General features: G+C 45.9%; 1 pseudogene; it reads right to left on the reverse strand.

Moving 5' to 3' along the window:
* Positions 1 to 16557: 16557 nt before the first annotated feature.
* LOC126413478 (5S ribosomal RNA) lies at positions 16558 to 16675 on the reverse strand (annotated as a pseudogene).
* Between the last annotated feature and the right edge of the window lie 3226 nt (positions 16676 to 19901).

Raw genomic sequence — 19901 nt, forward strand, 5'->3', positions numbered from 1 at the left:
CTCCATCGCAGTCTTTAACACTGGTAGCATGCCGCGACAGCGTGGACGTGAACCGTATGTGCAGTTGACGGACTTTGAGCGAGGGCGTATAGTGGGCATGCGGGAGGCCGGGTGGACGTACCGCCGAATTGCTCAACACGTGGGGCGTGAGGTCTCCACAGTACATCGATGTTGTCGCCAGTGGTCGGCGGAAGGTGCACGTGCCCGTCGACCTGGGACCGGACCGCAGCGACGCACGGATGCACGCCAAGACCGTAGGATCCTACGCAGTGCCGTAGGGGACCGCACCGCCACTTCCCAGAAAATTAGGGACACTGTTGCTCCTGGGGTATCGGCGAGGACCATTCGCAACCGTCTCCATGAAGCTGGGCTACGGTCCCGCACACCGTTAGGCCGTCTTCCGCTCACGCCCCAACATCGTGCAGCCCGCCTCCAGTGGTGTCGCGACAGGCGTGAATGGAGGGACGAATGGAGACGTGTCGTCTTCAGCGATGAGAGTCGCTTCTGCCTTGGTGCCAATGATGGACATATGCGTGTTTGGCGCCGTGCAGGTGAGCGCCACAATCAGGACTGCATACGACCGAGGCACACAGGGCCAACACCCGGCATCATGGTGTGGGGAGCGATCTCCTACACTGGCCGTACACCACTGGTGATCGTCGAGGGGACACTGAATAGTGCACGGTACATCCAAACCGTCATCGAACCCATCGTTCTACCATTCCTAGACCGGCAAGGGAACTTGCTGTTCCAACAGGACAATGCACGTCCGCATGTATCCCGTGCCACCCAACGTGCTCTAGAAGGTGTAAGTCAACTACCCTGGCCAGCAAGATCTCCGGATCTGTCCCCCATTGAGCATGTTTGGGACTGGATGAAGCGTCGTCTCACGCGGTCTGCACGTCCAGCACGAACGCTGGTCCAACTGAGGCGCCAGGTGGAAATGGCATGGCAAGCCGTTCCACAGGACTACATCCAGCATCTCTACGTTCGTCTCCATGGGAGAATAGCAGCCTGCATTGCTGCGAAAGGTGGATATACACTGTACTAGTGCCGACATTGTGCATGCTCTGTTGCCTGTGTCTATGTGCCTGTGGTTCTGTCAGTGTGATCATGTGATGTATCTGACCCCAGGAATGTGTCAACAAAGTTTCCCCTTCCTGGGACAATGAATTCACGGTGTTCTTATTTTAATTTCCAGGAGTGTACTTTCAACATTCACATAATCATTGGTCGTGACGTTAGGTCAGAAAAGTCTAATCGAGCGCTCATCACTCATATTTTGCACCAAGCAAGTTAAATTGCCGTATTAAATCACAATTTGCAGTGTACATAGTATCAAACACATTACATAACGAAGATGCTGAAATGTGTAAATTGTATGATTTTAATACTAAATGTTGACAATTTCGTTGTGGTACAAGTTCGTGTGTTTCAGCTTGATCACTGAGATTAAGGCCTGGCAGAGCATGTCTGGTTGACTAAATCACATGAATCTGAAATTGGGGCTGCAGTAACAGCTGTAACAGATCATTCGGAACCAGGTAACGGTTTTGAGCTAAATGGTCATTTATCTCAAGTGCTTTTGACTGGTTAAATTTTTTCCCTTTGTTGGTTATATGTAGTACTTCTGTATGTGCTATATATCTATGACCTTTCTTGAGCATATCTCGGTAAAAATGCAGCCTGATTTACGTAACCTCCAGATATATCCATGCTCATTGTAGCTGCTATAGCCCTGCTCGTTTGAACAATATACAATTTGTTACAGGCAATGTAAGTGATCTTGCAACATCACTGTTATTTAATAAATCAGTTTTACCCTTGCTGTTGAATGAGATACACTACTGGCCATTAAAATTGCTACACCAAGAAGAAATGCAGATGATGAACGGGTGTCCATTGGACAAATATATTATACTAGAAACGACATGTGATTACATTTTCACACAATTTGGGTGCATAGATCCTGAGAAATCAGTACCCAGAACAACCACCTCTGGCCGTAATAACGGCATTGATACGCCTGGGCATTGCGTCAAACAGAGCTTGGATGGCGTGTACAGGTACAGCTGTCCATGCAGCTTCAACACGATACCACGGTTCATCAAGAGTAGTGACTGGCGTATTGTGACGAGCCAGTTGCTCGGCCACCATTGACCAGACGTTTTCAGTTGGTGAGAGATCTGGAGAGTGTGCTGGCCAGGACAGCAGTCGAACATTTTCTGTATCCAGAAAGCCCCGTGCAGGACCTGCAACGTGCGGTTGTGCATTATCCTGCTGAAATGTGGGGTTTAGCAGGGATCGAATAAAGGGTAGAGGCACGGATCGTGACACATCTGAAACGTAACGTCCACTGTTCAAAGTGCCGTCAATGCGAACAAGAGGTGACCGAGACGTGTAACCAATGGCAACCCATACCATCACGCCGGGTGATACGCCAGTATGGCGATGACGAATACACGCTTCCAATATGTCGGCAAACACGGATGCGACCATCATGATGCTATAAACTGAACCTGGATTCGTCCGAAAAAATGACGTTTTGCCATTCGCGCACCCACGTTCATTGAGTACACCATCGCAGACGCTCCTGTCTGTGATGCAGCGTCAAGGGTAACCGCAGCCATGGTATCCGAGGTGATAGTCCATGCTGCTGCAAACGTCGTCGAACTGTTCGTGCAGATGGTTTTTGTTTTGCAAACGTCCCCATCTGTTGACTCAGGGATCGAGACGTGGCTGCACGATCCGTTACAGCCATGCGGATAAGATGCCTGTCATCTCAACTGCTAGTGATACGAGGCCGTTGGGATGCAGCACGGCGTTCCGTATTACCCTCCTGAACCCACCGATTCCATATTCTGCTAACAGTCATTGCATTTCGACCAACGCGAGCAGCAATGTTGCGATACGATAAACCGCAATCGCGATAAGCTACAATCCGACCTTTATCAAAGTCGGAAACGTGATGGTACGCATTTCTCCTCCTTACACGAGGCATCACAACAACGTTGCACCAGGCAACGCCGGTCAACTGCTGTTTGTGTACGAGAAATCGGGTGGAAACTTGCCTCATGTCAGCACGTTGTAGGTGTCGCTACCGGCGCCAACCTTGTGTGAATGCTCTGAGAAGCTAATCATTTGCATATCACAACATCTTCTTCCTGTGGGTTAAATTTCGTGTCTGTAGCACGTCATCTTCGTGGTGTAGCGATTTTAATGGTCAGTAGTGTATGAGATATAGTGCCTCTCACATGAAATGAAGTTAAAAGTTGGAAGAGTTGAGAGAGATTTGACTAATTTTTTGCATGATTTTCCTAAATATAGGACAGTACATTCAGTTTTATTCCAGCGATCCTAAGACCAATATCATCCTTATTCGAAAGGTGCGCGTCTCCTTTATCTTCTTGTGTGGTTCGAAAGTTGCTCTTACGTCTCTTCTTCCCAGGGCCCTACGCATTTTGCTAAATGTAACACCACAAAAAGGAAGAAGCGGAATATATAGATTGTCATGTGACTGTTCAAAATTTAGACATTTTCATTTCTTAGGAAGAGCTAACTTTACATCTCGAACCCCAAAGCTATTCTTTGGGAACAAGTACCTCCGAATCTGGGTGGTTCTTTTCACAGACAGATAAAGCTCCACACATTAATCTGTTAAAAACAGCTCCCTTCAGGAGTGGGTGGTGAAAACTATATGCGCTGAGGTATAAATCACAGTGCGCCAGCTTGCGTTGCACAGAGTAGCCGAGCTCCCCAGCCCTTTCACATTCAACAAAAGCATCTGAAAACGGCAGCTTTCCTTCTCTCTCCCTCTCGACACTGAACAGGATGTTCGCAAGCATGCTATTCATGTGATCGACGAATGGCTTCACAGCTTCGGCCTCCTGTGGTCGGGCCATAAATGTGTCTCGGTCTCAGGTTCACTGGAGTATGCAGATGTCCCAAATGTCCCAATAAAACACCGACAACGCTTAGAATGTTCTGCGGAAAGGCACATTTGTCGGTTTTCAGGAAGGAGCCCATACCCAGAAACGCACAGCTCTGTCGCTGGAGAGTGTCGGTGTCTGAGAAGGGTGTGCGTTCCTCATTACGTTAAGAACCACGACAGCATCGAGCTGTCTACATTACAAATGGGTTTCGAACTGCATACCTCCTACGTCAATCCAGAACGTACATCAGCAGTGCTGAGCATCAATAACATGAGTTAGTATGTCTGGCTGTCTTCGAAGCATTTCAACCGCTCCATGGAAACAAGCAAGAACTTCCTCCACTGATGTTGCAGGTGTGCTATACTACCCCACAGAAAATAGTCGAGAGGAGTCAGATTTGGCTGTCGTGCTGGGCACGAAACTGGTCCACTTCCGGCAATACACCGATTGGGATGTGCGACGTTGAGGTGATTCTCCATATCGACATCAAAGTGTGCTGGAGCTCCGTCGTGTCGCAGATACATGTCCATCCGAACATAGCGTAGGCAAAACATCTCTAATAAATGCTAGGTAGATCAGTTCTGTCTGTCTGTTTGGCACTAGATTTGGCCAAATGATATTGTTGTGTACGTAGTCAGCACGTACACAACTTTCCCACTAGAGCGCGCCCCGTTAAGCACAACAGCGCAGGCGCAGCGCTCGCCCGTCTTCGCACTACGAGATGGCGCTGTCTTAGAGATGGACCAAATTCTGCTTCCGCCGATCCCCGTATTAATATGTCACGCAGCCAATGAGATCGCTGCTAACGTAGAACCTTTTCTCCTCGCGGATCACACTCGCGCAGTGATACCTGAACGCGCGAGGTATTATAACGAGTGTACAGATCTCCGATTAGTCAGTCTGCATTAGTCTGCATCAGTCTGCATTAGTCTGCCTTAGTCTATAGTCAAGTTTCAGTCTGCTCCTAATAAGATTATCATATTCCTGTACATAGCCATGAAGATGAATGTATAGACACTTTTGTCAAGTATCAGAGATATGTGAGAATAAGATTAACGTACCAAGACCAAAGGAACTTCAGATTGTGAATTGTAAATAGCATCCAGAACCAAGTTAAGTTATTTATATGCTTGTTATTATTTTAATAAATGTGTGTGAAAATTAATCAATTCCTGTTTAAAGTTGGTCACGGTCAATCTGCTACTCTAAGCGTGCAAGTGGCATTTCTATCGTCTGACCTAACGACAGAAGATAAACACGCCACGATAAGACCACGAGACATATTGCTGACACTCGCCTACTTCGTTAGAGTGATGGTGTGTGTACCGAAGGTCTTACAGTACGCACACTACAGATATAGTCACCAATTATCCCGGCCCAGATTTTAATACTTACCTTGTTTTGGTGATTCTGAATCATCTTCACACGTGCATTTTCACCCGTCCAAACATGCATGTTGCGCAAGTTTTATATGCCGTCTGAACTAGACATGCATTCATCCGTGAATAGCAACAAGCTCGTGGATTGTGGCTGGAGCATGCATTTTTGTAAATACCACAGCGCAAACTGTGTATGTCTTGGGTAGTCCTCCTCCCATAATGCCAGGACTTTCTGCAGATGGTATGGGTGAAGTTGGTGTTTATATAAAACACGCCAAAAGCACTTTTAGCTGTGTACAGTGTCTGTGCCACCTGCCAAGTGTTGATGGCTGTGTCCTCTTTGAACACAGTCACTACGTCCTACTGTTCGAGCCGAGCCTGGACGACCCGCATCACATTTCTGCATCTACCAGACGACAGTCAGTAGACTCATCTATAATATAGAACCCTTTACTGTATATTTACTCAGCAAAGATGTTAGTCCTGTTACTAGGAAATAACAAGCTTATTGTACGAATTTAATGCAAAAATATTTTTGACGATGGTGCAATGTGCCCTGTCTTTGTTTCGTGGTCACCAAGATCTCTTGCTTACAGAAACTCCGCCATTAGAGTGAGACGCTGCTCGTTCGAAATAACCAGCATATATGCTGGCCTAAAACCCATAGAGCAAATGTAGAGCATTTCTGGCACATGTAAATCGCCTTGAGGGAGGACAGGGTCAACGCAGATACAAACTTCTGAACAGTTGATATGTGTCATTCCATTGCCAGACTAGCACATTCCAAGTTTTACCCATAAATGATTTCAAATCACCGCTATCTGAACTCTATTCCTGACAATTCATAAAATAGTTAATGCTTGTCATTAGTAAACTCATTGCTTACCAGGTGTAAGCTGTCTATTTTTGTATTATTTCCTTCTCTTTCCAATGGCTGTTTTGCATGTAATCTTCTCTGTAGTTTTGTTGAATACATGATGAGCTAGGCTGGGTGCAGTGACCCATGGCAGTGACTCCAGCCCCCATACACAGGCAGATAAGTCTGCCAACCCGACTACCTGCCAGCCTGCAGTCCATCAGTGCGGTCAGGTAAGTTCCGCCAAACAGTCACCGGCGCCCACACACAGTCGAATGGGTAGGCGAGTGGATCGGCGGATGGGTCAGCGGATCAGTTGGGCTGTGATTGGGCGCCTTTGATGTTTGGTTCGACTGACCACCTGATAGATGCGGCTCAGCTTTCAGAGAAAAGTGCAAGGGGAGGAGACAAGCTGACCCCTCGGGGCAGGTAGAGGCCAGCTACTGGTCCGTTGTTAGTGCTGGCACATGCAAGTCACATGCCTGCAGTACCTTACGGAATGCTCCCTGCGCAATACAGGGTCTGTGGCTATGTTCACAGAAATCGTATGGCATAGTGTGCTGAACATGTACACTTGCAGAGTGTCTCAGTTATTAGGAGCCCTGTTTTGCAGCAAGGAATCACGTTCCAAAGATGCTGGGTGAGGAGAACTCAATGACAGATGAACGTCTCGGTGTTCTGTGACTTGCCGGCCGCGGTGGTCTCGCGGTTCTAGGCGCTCCGTCCGGAGCCGCGTGACTGCTACGGTCGCAGGTTCGAATCCCGCCTCGGGCATGGATGTGTGTGATGTCCTTAGGTTAGTTCGGTTTAGGTAGTTCTAAGTTCTAGGGGACTAATGACCACAGATGTTAAGTCCCATAGTGCTCAGAGCCATTTGAACCATTTTTTTGTTCTGTGACTTGCTACAGACCTGCATTGTGGATAGGAATTCTTTCCTTTCTGCTATATGATAAGGCAAATTCTCGGCGCCGTTACTCGGGGGGTGAATATCCTGTGACCTAAAAGTTGAGACGAGCCTATTGGCTAAAGTACCAAACTAAGCTCAGGAGGGTGAGAGAAACAGGCTTGTTTAAGAACTGCGTGCATGTGTGCATCATGATTGGTTATGTTGCAGAACTTTTGCTAGGAGGGGAGAGAATTGTCTTTCTACCAAAAATATCATAGGCCACCGTTTTTCAGCGTCTTTTTCATTGGCACACGGGAATTGTGTAGACTTGTAGAGAGGAGACCGAAATCAGTGCTGGAGGAGCAAGTACCTCGGCTTGGGACATATCGGAGGGGACATCGTGCGGAGATCGCGAAGAGAACATATGTCTTAGAGACTTCGTCTGTAGCTCCGATACAGAGCTGCTGTGCGGACTATGGTGAGAAATCCCAGCTTGGACGAGAGGGTATGAGAATTACCGTTCGTTCTGTAGACGCCTTGGATACGATTAGATACATTTCGAATCTAACACTTTTGTAGGGTAACTGAAGGCATACATGTGTAATTTTTGATTCACCAGGTGGATTCAGGCAATCACTGCCTGACCACAGTTGATTTATCTTCCCTAAATTCACGCATATATTACGTCATCTACCAATCACCTATGCATCCAGTCTTTTCTGGGGCATTTAAGTGTCTTCTACCGATCACCTATGCTATCCAGTCTTTTATGGAGCATCCAGGTGTTGGATTAGTGTTTTATCATGTCAAAAATGGTTAATTTTATGATACTGTGCATTTCTTACGATCGAACATACCCTGTAATAATTTGTTATTCATGTGTCTCAGCAGGGATTGATAATAAACTGGGATTCTTTTGGACCACTGTTTCTTTTAATAATACAACGCCCATGTCGCATGTTTCCTAGGACCATCCCTCTCCTGTTAATTACGCATTGGACGACACTGTTTTCATTAAATATATATGAGCTCGTGGGGAGGGATCTAAACATCGGCCAGTCCAACCGATGCGAATCATTCTGACATTCACATGGGTATGCCACACCCTCGCCAGTCTATAGATTCTCAAAGTGATGAATATCTTGAACAGCGTGTAGTACGTGCTTGTCATTCTTCTTACTGATCTGTTGGTATGGAAGTCATGTTGGCAGTTTTCGTTCTCATACAATACTGTTTCGTATTTTTTTTTTCTTCTGGCGCGTGTCTACTGGAAGTACCTCAACTTTGCATAAATAAAATCAGTATGTTTTTGTTTTAGCTATCAGCCCTAAAACTAGATTGACGCATCTCACCACGCTGTCCTATCATGCGCAAGCCGTGATAAATTACGAGGGCAGTTCAATAAGTAATGCAACACATTTTTTTCTGAAACAGGGGTTGTTTTATTCAGCATTGAAATAAACCAGATTATTCCCCAATCTTTTAGCTATACAACACTATTTTTCAACGTAATCTCCATTCAATGCTACGGCCTTACGCCACCTTGAAATGAGGGCCTGTACGCCTGCACGGTACCATTCCACTGGTCGATGTCGGAGCCAACGTCGTACTGCATCAATAACTTCTTCATCATCCGCGTAGTGCCTCCCACGGATTGCATCCTTCATTGGGCCAAACATACGGAAATCCGACGGTGCGAGATCGGGGCTGTAGGGTGCATGAGGAAGAACAGTCCACTGAAGTTTTGTGAGTTCCTCTCGGGTGCGAAGACTTGTGTGAGGTCTTGCGTTGTCATGAAGAAGGAGAAGTTCGTTCAGATTTTTGTGCCTACGAACACACTGAAGTCGTTTCTTCAATTTCTGAAGAGTAGCACAATACACTTCAGAGTTGATCGTTTGACCGTGGGGAAGGACATCGAACAGAATAACCCCTTCAGCGTCCCAGAAGACCGTAACCATGACTTTACCGGCTGAGGGTATGGCTTTAAACTTTTTCTTGGTAGGGGAGTGGGTGTGGCGCCACTCCATTGATTGCCGTTTTGTTTCAGGTTCGAAGTGATGAACCCATGTTTCATCGCCTGTAACAACCTTTGACAAGAAATTGTCACCCTCAGCCACATGACGAGCAAGCAATTCCGCACAGATAGTTCTCCTTTGCTCTTTATGGTGTTCGGCTAGACAACGAGGGACCCAGCGGGAACAAACCTTTGAATATCCCAACTGGTGAACAATTGTGACAGCACTACCAACAGAGATGTCAAGTTGAGCACTGAGTTGTTTGATGGTGATCCGTCGATCATCTCGAACGAGTGTGTTCGCACGCTCCGCCATTGCAGGAGTCACAGCTGTGCACGGCCGGCCCGCACGCGGGAGATCAGACAGTCTTGCTTGACCTTGCGGCGATGATGACACACGCTTTGCCCAACGACTCACCGTGCTTTTGTCCACTGCCAGATCACCGTAGACATTCTGCAAGCGCCTATGAATATCTGAGATGCCCTGGTTTTCCGCCAAAAGAAACTCGATCACTGCCCGTTGTTTGCAACGCACATCCGTTACAGACGCCATTTTAACAGCTCCGTACAGCGCTGCCACCTGTCGGAAGTCAATGAAACTATACGAGACGAAGCGGGAATGTTTGAAAATATTCCACAAGAAATTTCCGGTTTTTTCAACCAAAATTGGCCGAGAAAAAAATGTGTTGCATTATTGAACTGCCCTCGTATAAGTGATCTGAAGTTGGAGGGGGGGGGGGGGGGGAGGGGAGAAAGGAAAGGAAAGGGAAGAGATTAGTGAGGTCAGCTCCATTGGAACACTACACGGCATCAGCGGCGACTAGTGTAAATGTTAGATTGGCTCTCGAACCTGGGATTACCTGCTTACTAAGCAGTTGCGTTAACCGCTGCGCCCCCGGGACACAGCGTCTATCGCAACAGCGCAGACAGTTTCGCCTCACCTATCCGCAGTCATCTATGCTCACTACTCTGAGATTCCTGCAGGAGGTCGGACGTACTTGTGCATGAGTACTGAAGAATATGGATCCATTGCCCATCTAAGCGAATCAGTTAAACACTATGAGATCAGAAGTATCGGGACACCTGGCTGAAAATGACTTACAAGTTCGCGGTGCCCTCCATCGGTAATGCTGGAATTCCAAATCGCGTTTGGCCCATCCTTAGCCTAGATGACAGCTTCCACTCTCGCAAGCACACGTTCAGTCAGGTGCTGGAAGATTTCTTGGGGAATAGCAGCACATTCTTCACGGAGTACCGCCAGAAGAGGTATCGACGTCGGTCGGTGAGGCCTGGCACGAAGTCGGCGTTCCAAAACATCCCAAAGGTGTTGTATAAGATTCAGGTCAGGACTCTGTGCAGGACAGTCCGTTACTGGGATGTTATTTTCATGTAACCACTCCGCCACAGGCCGTGCATTATGAACAGGTGCTCGATCGTGTTGAAAGATGTAGTCGCCATCCCCGAATTGCTCTTCAAGAGTGGGAAGCAAGAAGGTGCTCAAAACATCAATGTAGACATGTGCTGTCATAGTGCCACACAAAACAAGAAGGTGGGCAAGCCCCACCATGAGAAACACGACCACACCATAGCACCACCGCCTCCGAATTTTACTTTTGGCACTACACACACGCTGGCAGGTGACGTTCACCGGGAATTCGTCATACCCACACCATGCCATCGGGTCGCCGCATTGTTTACCGTGATTCGTCGCTCCACACAACGTTTTTCCACTGTTCAAAATGGTTCAAATGGCTCTGAGCACTATGGTACTTTACATCTGAGGTCATCAGTCCCCTAGCCGGCCGCGGTGGTCTCGCAGTTCTAGGCGCGCAGTCCGGAACCGCGCGACTGCTACGGTCGCAGGTTCGAATCCTGCCTCGGGCATGGATGTGTGTGATGTCCTTAGGTTAGTTAGGTTTAAGTAGTTCTAAGTTCTAGGGGACTGATGACCACAGCTGTTAAGTCCCATAGTGCTCAGAGCCATTTGAACCATCATCAGTCCCCTAAACTTAGAACTACGTAAACCTAACTGACCTAAGAACATCACACACATCCACGCCCGAGGCAGGATTCGAACCTGCTACCGTAGCAGCAGTGTGGTTCCGGACTGAAGCGCGTAGAACCGCTCGGCCACAGCGGCCGGCACTGTTTAATTGTCCGATGTTTACGCTCCTTACACCAAGCGAGGCGTCGTTTGGCGTTTACCGGCGTGTTGTGTGGCTTATGAGCAGCTGCTTGACCATAGAATCCAAGTTTTCTCACCTCCCGCCTAACTACCATAGTACTTGCAGTGGATCCTGATGCAGTTTGGAATTCCTGTGTGATGGTCTGGATAGATGTCTGCCTATTAAACATTACATCCCTCTTCAACTGTCGGCGGTCTCTGTCAGTCAACAGACGAGGTAGGTTTGTACGCTTTTGTGCTGCACGTGTCCCTTCACGTTTCCACTTCACTAACACATCGGCAACAGTGGACCTGGGGATGCTTAGGAGTGTGGAGATCTCTCGTACAGACGTATGACACATGTGACACCAAATCACCTGACCACGTGAGTTCTGCGGAGTGTCCCATTCCGCTCTCTCACGACGTTTAATGACTACTGAGGACACTGATACGGAGTACCGAGCAGTAGGTCGCAGCACAATGCCCCTAATATGAAACAACGTATGTTTTTAGGGGTGTCCGGATACTGTTGATAGCATAGTGTATGAATGCATGCTTCAAATCCTGGCCAAGGCACAAATTTAAATTCATTTCCTCAGCTTCTATTGCCGGCCGGAGTGGCCGAGCGGTTAAAGGCGCTACAGTCCGGAACCGCACGACCGCTACGGTCGCAGGTTCGAATCCTGCCTCGGGCATGGATGTGTGTGATGTTCTTAGGTTAGTTAGGTTTAAGTAGTTCTAAGTTCTAGGGGACTTACGACCACAGCAGTTGAGTCCCATAGTGCTCAGAGCCATTTGAACCATTTTTTTTGAGCTTCTATCATTATGGAGGAAATGAACAAGGACTGCGGATAGGAGTCAATCGGTGGGAATGTGGGTCGACCATGAGACATATCGAGATTGTCTGTGAAGTTGCGATAAACGCTGTGTCCCGGGGGCGGGTTCGAGTCCTGCTCCGGCACATATTTTCACTCGTCGACCCTGATTCTATGTAATGTACCGTTGCAGTTGACATCACTAATAGTTTCCCTTTCCTTTCCTTTCACCTCCCCCACTTTCAATTTACGCACAAAGAAACGTCCTGGCAGATTAAAACCGTGTGCCGTACCGAAACTCGAACTCAGGACCTTTGCCTTTCGCGGGCAAGTGCTCTACAAACTGAGCTACCCAAGCACGATTTACGACCCATCCTCACAGCTTCAACTCTCAACTCTGCCAGTACCTCGTCTCCTACCTTCCAAACTTCACAGAATCTCTTCTGCGAACCTTGCGAACTAGCACTCCTGGAAGAAAGGATATTGCGGAGACATGGCTTAGCCACAGCCTGGGGGATGTTTCCAGAATGTGCCGGACCGAGACTCAAGCTCTGGACCGATGCCATGTCTCCGCAATATCTTTTCTTCCAGGAGGTTCACAGAAAGATAAAGGTCTTCGCGAAAGACAAAGGTCCCGAAGTCGAGTCTCGGTCCGGCACACAGTTTTAATCTGCCAGGAAGTTTCATATCGGCGCACACTCCGCTGCAGTGTGAAAATCTCATTCTACTTACAAAGAATATGCGCCTCTAAGCCCAAAATGCAGATTTGTTCTTCCGATGACATCCTCCTAATTAGTCCTGGCACGGAGACGGAACAGCGAGGACTATTTGAGCTTCGGAATACGTTGAGGTGACAAAAATCGTGGAATAGCAATCTGCACGTAAACAGATGGCGTCAGTATCGCCTACGTAAGGTATGTAAGGACATTGCACTGGTGCAGCTGTCATTTGTACTCTGATGATTCATGTGAAAAGGTTTCCGGCGTCATTACGGACGCACGATAGAAATTAAGAGACTTTGAATGCTGAATGGTAGTTGGATGGGACATTTCATCAGGAAATTCAATGTTCCGAGATCCACAGTGGCAAGAGTGTGTCGAGAATGCCAAATATCAGGCATTACCACGAACATCGCAGTGGCCGACGGCCTTCACTTAAAGACCGAGAGCAGCTGCCTTTGTGTTGAGTTGACGGTGCTAACAAACAAGCAACACTGGGTGACATAGCCACAGAAAGCAATGTGGAACATTCGACGAACTTATCTGTTAGGATAGTTCGGGGAAATCTGAAGTTATTGGGCTATGGCAGCAGACGACCGACACGAGTGCCATTGCTACATCGCCTGCAGCGCCTCTCCTGGACGACTGGAGAACCGTAGCCTGATCAGATGAGTCCCGATTTCAGTTGGTAAGAGCTGACGGTATGGTTCGAGTGTGACGCAAACCCCACGAAGTCATGGAACCAAGTTTTCAACAAGGCGCTTTGAAAGCCCGTGGTGGCTCCATAATAGTGCGTCTGTGATTACATGAAACGGACTGGGTCCTATGGTCCAACTGAACCGATGATTGACTGGAAATGTTTATGTTCGGCTACATGGAGACCATTTTCAGCCATTCATGGACTTCATGTTCCCAAACAACGATGGAATTTTTATGGATCACAATGCGCCATGACACTGGGCCACAACTGTTCGCGCTTGGTTCGAAGAACTTTCTGGACAATTCGAGTGAATGGACATCCATCAAATATTTATGGGGCATAATCGACAAGTCAGCTCGTGAACAAAATTCTTCACCGCAACACTTTGGCAATTACGGGCGTCTATAGAGGCAGCATGGCTCAGTACTTCTGCAGGGGACTTTGGACGACTTGCGCTGCACTACGCCGTGCAAAAGGAGGTCCGACACGATATTAAGAAGCACACAGTGATTTCTGTCACCTCAGTGTATGCGTAGTTTACAGAGACGGACGTCATATGGCAAAGCTGCCGAATTAACGGTGATATTTTCCCCTTGTTTTAGCCTTAGCGAAGTAACGGCGCAGCAAGGCCGTGTTACAAGTCCATAACAATCCATTAGCCAGACTTCCCCTGCAGCTATTGAAAAACCGTGTTGGCTGCCCTCTTCAACAAACTTATATCAGTCTGGTCTCACCATAGGTACCCATACGATGTCGTCGGACAAACTGAACGGCTTGTGTATCGTTGAGGCGCACGTCACCTCTCTGTGGCAAAGTTCTTTGTTCGGGAGGGGTGGGGGAGGAGTAGGAGGGGGGGGGGGGCGGGGTGAATGGTATATTCTGAAAATTTTTATATTGTCTCTCGATGGTTTGTCTCTCTATTTATTTATGATCTACAGAGGATAAGAATACGTGAAACAAGTAATTAGTATTTGTCAAGAACATTAATCTAAAACATCTTAATAAATAATTAGAAAATGTACTTACAAAACATGCTATTCATATTCTGTTTGGATTATTTTATTAAAAGCTAATGATATTGCGAAACACATACACGCCATGGAAAGATTTGGATCATACTGCACAAAATGTACGTGTACAACACTCTTTTACGAGTTTTTCAGTATATTCATAGCGTTTATGTATCTCAGCGGATCATGGTGACCTAATGAAATAATCGAAACAAGATGTACACTACAATCTTTGCAAGCAACTTTTTATCTTGATTTGTTAACATATTGTAAATCAAATGTTGACAAGATTTGGTAACTGAACAGTTGTCTGTACTCTCATCCTCTCCTGAATTCCCTGATAGTGGACTAAGTGCAAACACAATTACTTAAACGCACCTGAAAAGTGTCCCTGAGGTAATGAGACACCGTTCATGACATTTATGCAACCTACCAAGCACCATGCATCGAAAGTGTTTTAAGATTCTACTTGAATACGGTCAGCAATATACACAAGCTTTGAACACTCTTGTGTTTCACTAACTGTGAACAATCAGACGTTGTTTCAGAACAACTACAAAGAGCGCTGGCGGATGGGATTTTGTACGGTGATCTCTCTAAGCAGAAAAATCTTTAAATTGTTGCTCACGTCTTCTGTCATATACGACACAAAAATCTGGTATTTTATACAGAAAAAAGACAAAATAATGTCAGAGGGAGAAATGGGTATAAATATACCAGCAGGGTAAATATGTTGGTAAGAAATAGTACGGAAGAAAAGTGCACTTCGACCAAAGATAAAACATTGAAAGGGAAACGAGTAGGATCTGCCATGCTAAGGCCAGTTGACAGATGGAGCTATCAAGACTCAGAATGGATGCTCTCGGGGGGAAAAAAGGAGAAACAGAAGACAAAGCACAGGACGTCGAGGGGAATTGATGATATATGGCGGGCCTTCGTGGCAAAAAAAAAAAAAAAAAAAAAAAAAGACACGAGGCAGTTTTCGGACTTCTTACGAAATAAACGGCTAAAACAGAATTCCTTTGTGCTTTAATCAGCAGGTAACTCATCCTGTTCTATAAGAAACAAATAGTTAGCGATGTAGTTTACAGTCCACCAAAAATCAGAAGAATATTAACAATGTATTAGGTTGGTGCATAATTTTGTTGCTCGAGATTTATCTATCGATTGTCATTTCCATTTGCAGTTCACTATTGCTATTGGAGTTTACATAATGTCATTTTGTCGTTTGCAGAAAATGTAGTGCTAAGTGGAGAAATCGGAAGATTTGCGACATATTCTTCTGCTCTCGGGCAGCCAGAAACATTTGCAGCCTGTATGGGTTCAAATGGCTCTGAGCACTATGGGACTTAACTTCTGAGGTCATCAGTCCCCTAGAACTTAGAACTACTTAAACCTAACTAACCTAAGGACATAACACACATCCATGCCCGAGGCAGGATTCGAACCTGCGACCGTAGCGGTCGCGCGGTTCCGGACTGAAGTGCCTAGAACTACTCGGCCACAGCGGCCGGCCGTGTATGGGGATAATGTCACTGCACACAGCACCGCAAGGAAATGGTGTTCTCCTTTTAAGGAGGATGATTTTGACATTAGTGACTCTCCACGTTCACGAAGATCTTCAAGGCTTGAACTCATTAAACTACAATTACCAATGTCAGTGATCTCGAGAACTGGCAAATGTGATGAACTGTGATCATTCCCCCATCTTGCAACATTTGAATGCAATAGGGAAGGTTCAAAAATCGAGTAAACGGTTACCGCATTCTCTAAGCCAAAATCATACAGACCAGCGGATGGCCATCTATGCATGTCTGCTTGCTCGCCATCAGTTGGCTCGTGAAAAACATTGGCCATTCCGTCCTGTATCGTTACTCCGCCCGAACAGGCAATGAAGGCCCAACGGTGCCGACCGGCCGCCGTGTCATCCTCAGCCCACAGGCGTCACCGGATGCGGATATGGAGGGTCATGTTGTCAGCACACCGCTCACCCGGCCGTATGTCAGTTTCCGAGACCGAAGCCGCTACTTCTCAATCAAGTAGCTCCTCAGTTTGCCTCACAAGGGCTGAGTGCACCCCGCTTGCCAACAGCGCTCGGGAGACCGGATGATCACCCATCCAAGTGCTAGCCCAGTCCGACAGTGCTTAACTTCGGTGATCTGACGGGGACCGGTGTTACCACTGCCGCAAGGCCGTTGGCTGTATCGTTACTAGCGACGAGAAATGGTGCCTTTAAGCTAACAAAAATAAAGGAATAGTTGAGCCCAAACAAAGTAGCAACTCCCTGTACAAAGACCTGCATGCATCCACAAAAGATAATGTTACACATTAGGTGCAACAGTGATGGTATGGTGTACTACGAATTGCTTCCCCGGGGTGTATCCATCACTGGTGACATTTATTGCCAACAACTGAGACGTCTTGTTAACGCATCCAAGAACGACCAGGAATATTACGTGAAGTGCTATTACTCCATGATAACACCCGTCACCATTTTGTCAACCCTGCAAAAAAGATAACACAGAAATTGATTGGGAAGTTATTCCGCACCAATTTTACCTGATCTTGTGCGCTCAGATTTTCACCTTTTCCGCTCTCTATCGAACAACCTTCAAGGGACCTTCTTTCTGTATGAAAATGTCCTCTGAACATGGCTCGAGGAGTTCTCCTTCTACTTGTGATTTCTACAGTAGCGGAATCGAAAAGTTATACCAGCGCTGGCAGGTTGTTGCAAATAGCGAAGAAGAATATATTACTGATGACTAATTTGTCTGCTATGTACGCGTGTTGTGTTTTGTTAAATTTATGGAGAAATGCTATGAACTTATGCACCAACCCAATGCAAACATTCTATAGGAAGGCTGTGGAAATTGGTTAACTCATTTTTTGGAAGGTAGTGCAGACTATATGGAAAACAGATATGAGACGATGATGAACCTTGTGGTATTGTTTCACAACCGATTATCTAAGAAAACTCTTTGAACTTTACGAAGATTATTTCCTGATTCCAATGATACAGTATAACCCTTCCGAAATTGTATTTTAGGATTCTTGAGAGAAATCATATTCTGAATGTTGAAATCAAGGGCGATAGAAACTAAATACCATAGTGAATAATAGGTTTTATGGGGGAGCAGCTCATGTGACTAATTTCAAAATTCTTTCGCATGTGAACAAACGAAGCTGTAGCTTAAAACTGACATTCATTTAAATGAGTGATTCGAAAAAAAAATGACATGTATTGAGTAGATCCTGGAAGAAAGAAGAACCCTGATTTACACATACTACTGTAATCCAAAGGCACCAGCTCAGCTAACGTTACTAAAATATTAATCAGACTGTCAAGTCTCCGTAACTTTGAAATAATCACATACTCACAAAATGAGAGAGCAGTTTCAGAATCAGCACAATTATTCATTTAACATAAGACACTAGATGCACAAAATCCCAGACCTTTCAAATTTCTTGAAAATTTCACTTTTTTATAATCCTAAATCACAGTCTGGTTTTAGGGTATAGTAGTGAACTCAAGTAAGGTTGCTAATACTTTAAGTTACAATCGAGCAGATTTCATATGCAACAGGAAACTTCTTGTAAGTCAGTATTAGCATAAAACAAGAATGAGCTACCGTATTTTTATTAATAAATACAGTTTTATAATTCGTGTGTGCCACTACATCCCTTAAACTGATGGGGAGGGAGACGTCTTTAAGTACATTTTGTATAGTCGCCAAGCGTCACTTCAGAGTGACTTCATGTTGTGATATGCCAAGTAGTCCGACATTTTTTTTTTATTTTTGTACAATCCAGAGTATTGTAGTTTGGGAACAGAGTACAAACACTTCCGATGTTAATCATCCAGTTGTTATTTAAAAAATAAATTCTGATGTGTTAAAACATTTTGATCTTGCACATAGCTATAAAACGTGACAGCACAAGTGAACGTCGGGACCAATTACCTGGAATAAAAGGCAGTCACCAAATTCATCACATTACACTGATGAAATCCACTAATTGAATTTTTGGAGTACTGTTGCTATATCGAACGGGGCGTCAGACGTATCAGTCGAATCGAAGCACAGATAACGCCACAACCTGTCAAAAGTGGTCTTCAGGAAGTCCAGAGAAAACATGTAGAACATTGCAGGTGAGTTTGTCTATTATGCTGTTGCAATAGGGAGTAATTTCATCTTACCAGAACAATTACACTATTGACGATAAATCCTTGGAATTAGTAAATACTATAAAATACGTAGGAGCACCCATCTGGAGCGACCTAAAATGGACTGACCACATAAAACAAACTGCAGCAGAAACAGGAGGCAGGCTGATATTGATGGAAAGAGTCTTCAGGAAATGCCAATCACCCACGAAGGAAGTTGCTTACAGAACACTTATTGGACTGATTCTTGAGTACTCATTATCCTTCTGGAACCCTTAGCACGTTGGGATAATTCAAGTAATTGATACAAGTTTCAACACTGTAAGTTGCACTGATGTGCACAACCTAAGGACGAAAATAGCTTTTGCATGGTTTGTCACTGCCAGATAAGACTTGGACAATATATAGAAACAACGGCTACACTATAGTACAGTACAGTGCAGTACAGAAGGCAACTGAAAGAAATACACAATGAAGCGAAAACACATAACGCTGTTATTCAAAGAGAATTGTCACACTGACGCCACCGCGATACATAGTGGGTCCCCGGGACATTACAAAAGGTGGGACGTGGTTCTCAATAGGGTGTGTGATCACCACGGACCTCTGTGCATGCTCTGCAACGCAATCCCACACTGGTCACAAGGTTGGAAACGAATCCTTGTGGTAGGACTCTCCATTCGCGACTGGTGCGGGGGAGAACGGTTGTCGGCAAAGCTCCATATTAGCTCAAAATATCGGATTTCTTCGTTGTGGTTAATTCGTGAGACGTATGTGGGAAGAAGCAGAAAGTTGCCCAACTCCTGCCGACATGTACGCTCTCTGAATTCAAACAGTAAACCTCACCGCGTTGACAACGACTTTGTCATAGCATCTGCCCTGGAGTTTTGTCAAGCGTCTCCGTAATGCTCTCGCACCTGACACAGCTTTTCGTCGGAGCTTTTCTGTCTGTTCTATGTATCCGAAGTGGCGAGGATTCCAGACTGACGATCGATACTCAAGAATTAGTCAAATAAGTGCTTCGTAAGCAACTTCCTTCGTTGATGAACTACATTCCCTTAAGGATTTTTCAGTGACTCTCAGCCTACCATCTGCTTTTCCTACAATTTGTTTTATGTGGTCACTGCACTTTAGGTCGCTCCAGATCAGTGGTCATCAAACATTTTAGCTCAAGAGCCAGACCCTAGGGCCGCACATGTACCGACCTTATTATTAATTGGTAACCTACATAAATCAGTAAGTTCCGCCGAATACTGTTCGTTAA

The sequence above is a fragment of the Schistocerca serialis genome, chromosome 7 (genome assembly GCF_023864345.2).
Source record: "Schistocerca serialis cubense isolate TAMUIC-IGC-003099 chromosome 7, iqSchSeri2.2, whole genome shotgun sequence".
Taxonomy (NCBI): domain Eukaryota; kingdom Metazoa; phylum Arthropoda; class Insecta; order Orthoptera; family Acrididae; genus Schistocerca; species Schistocerca serialis.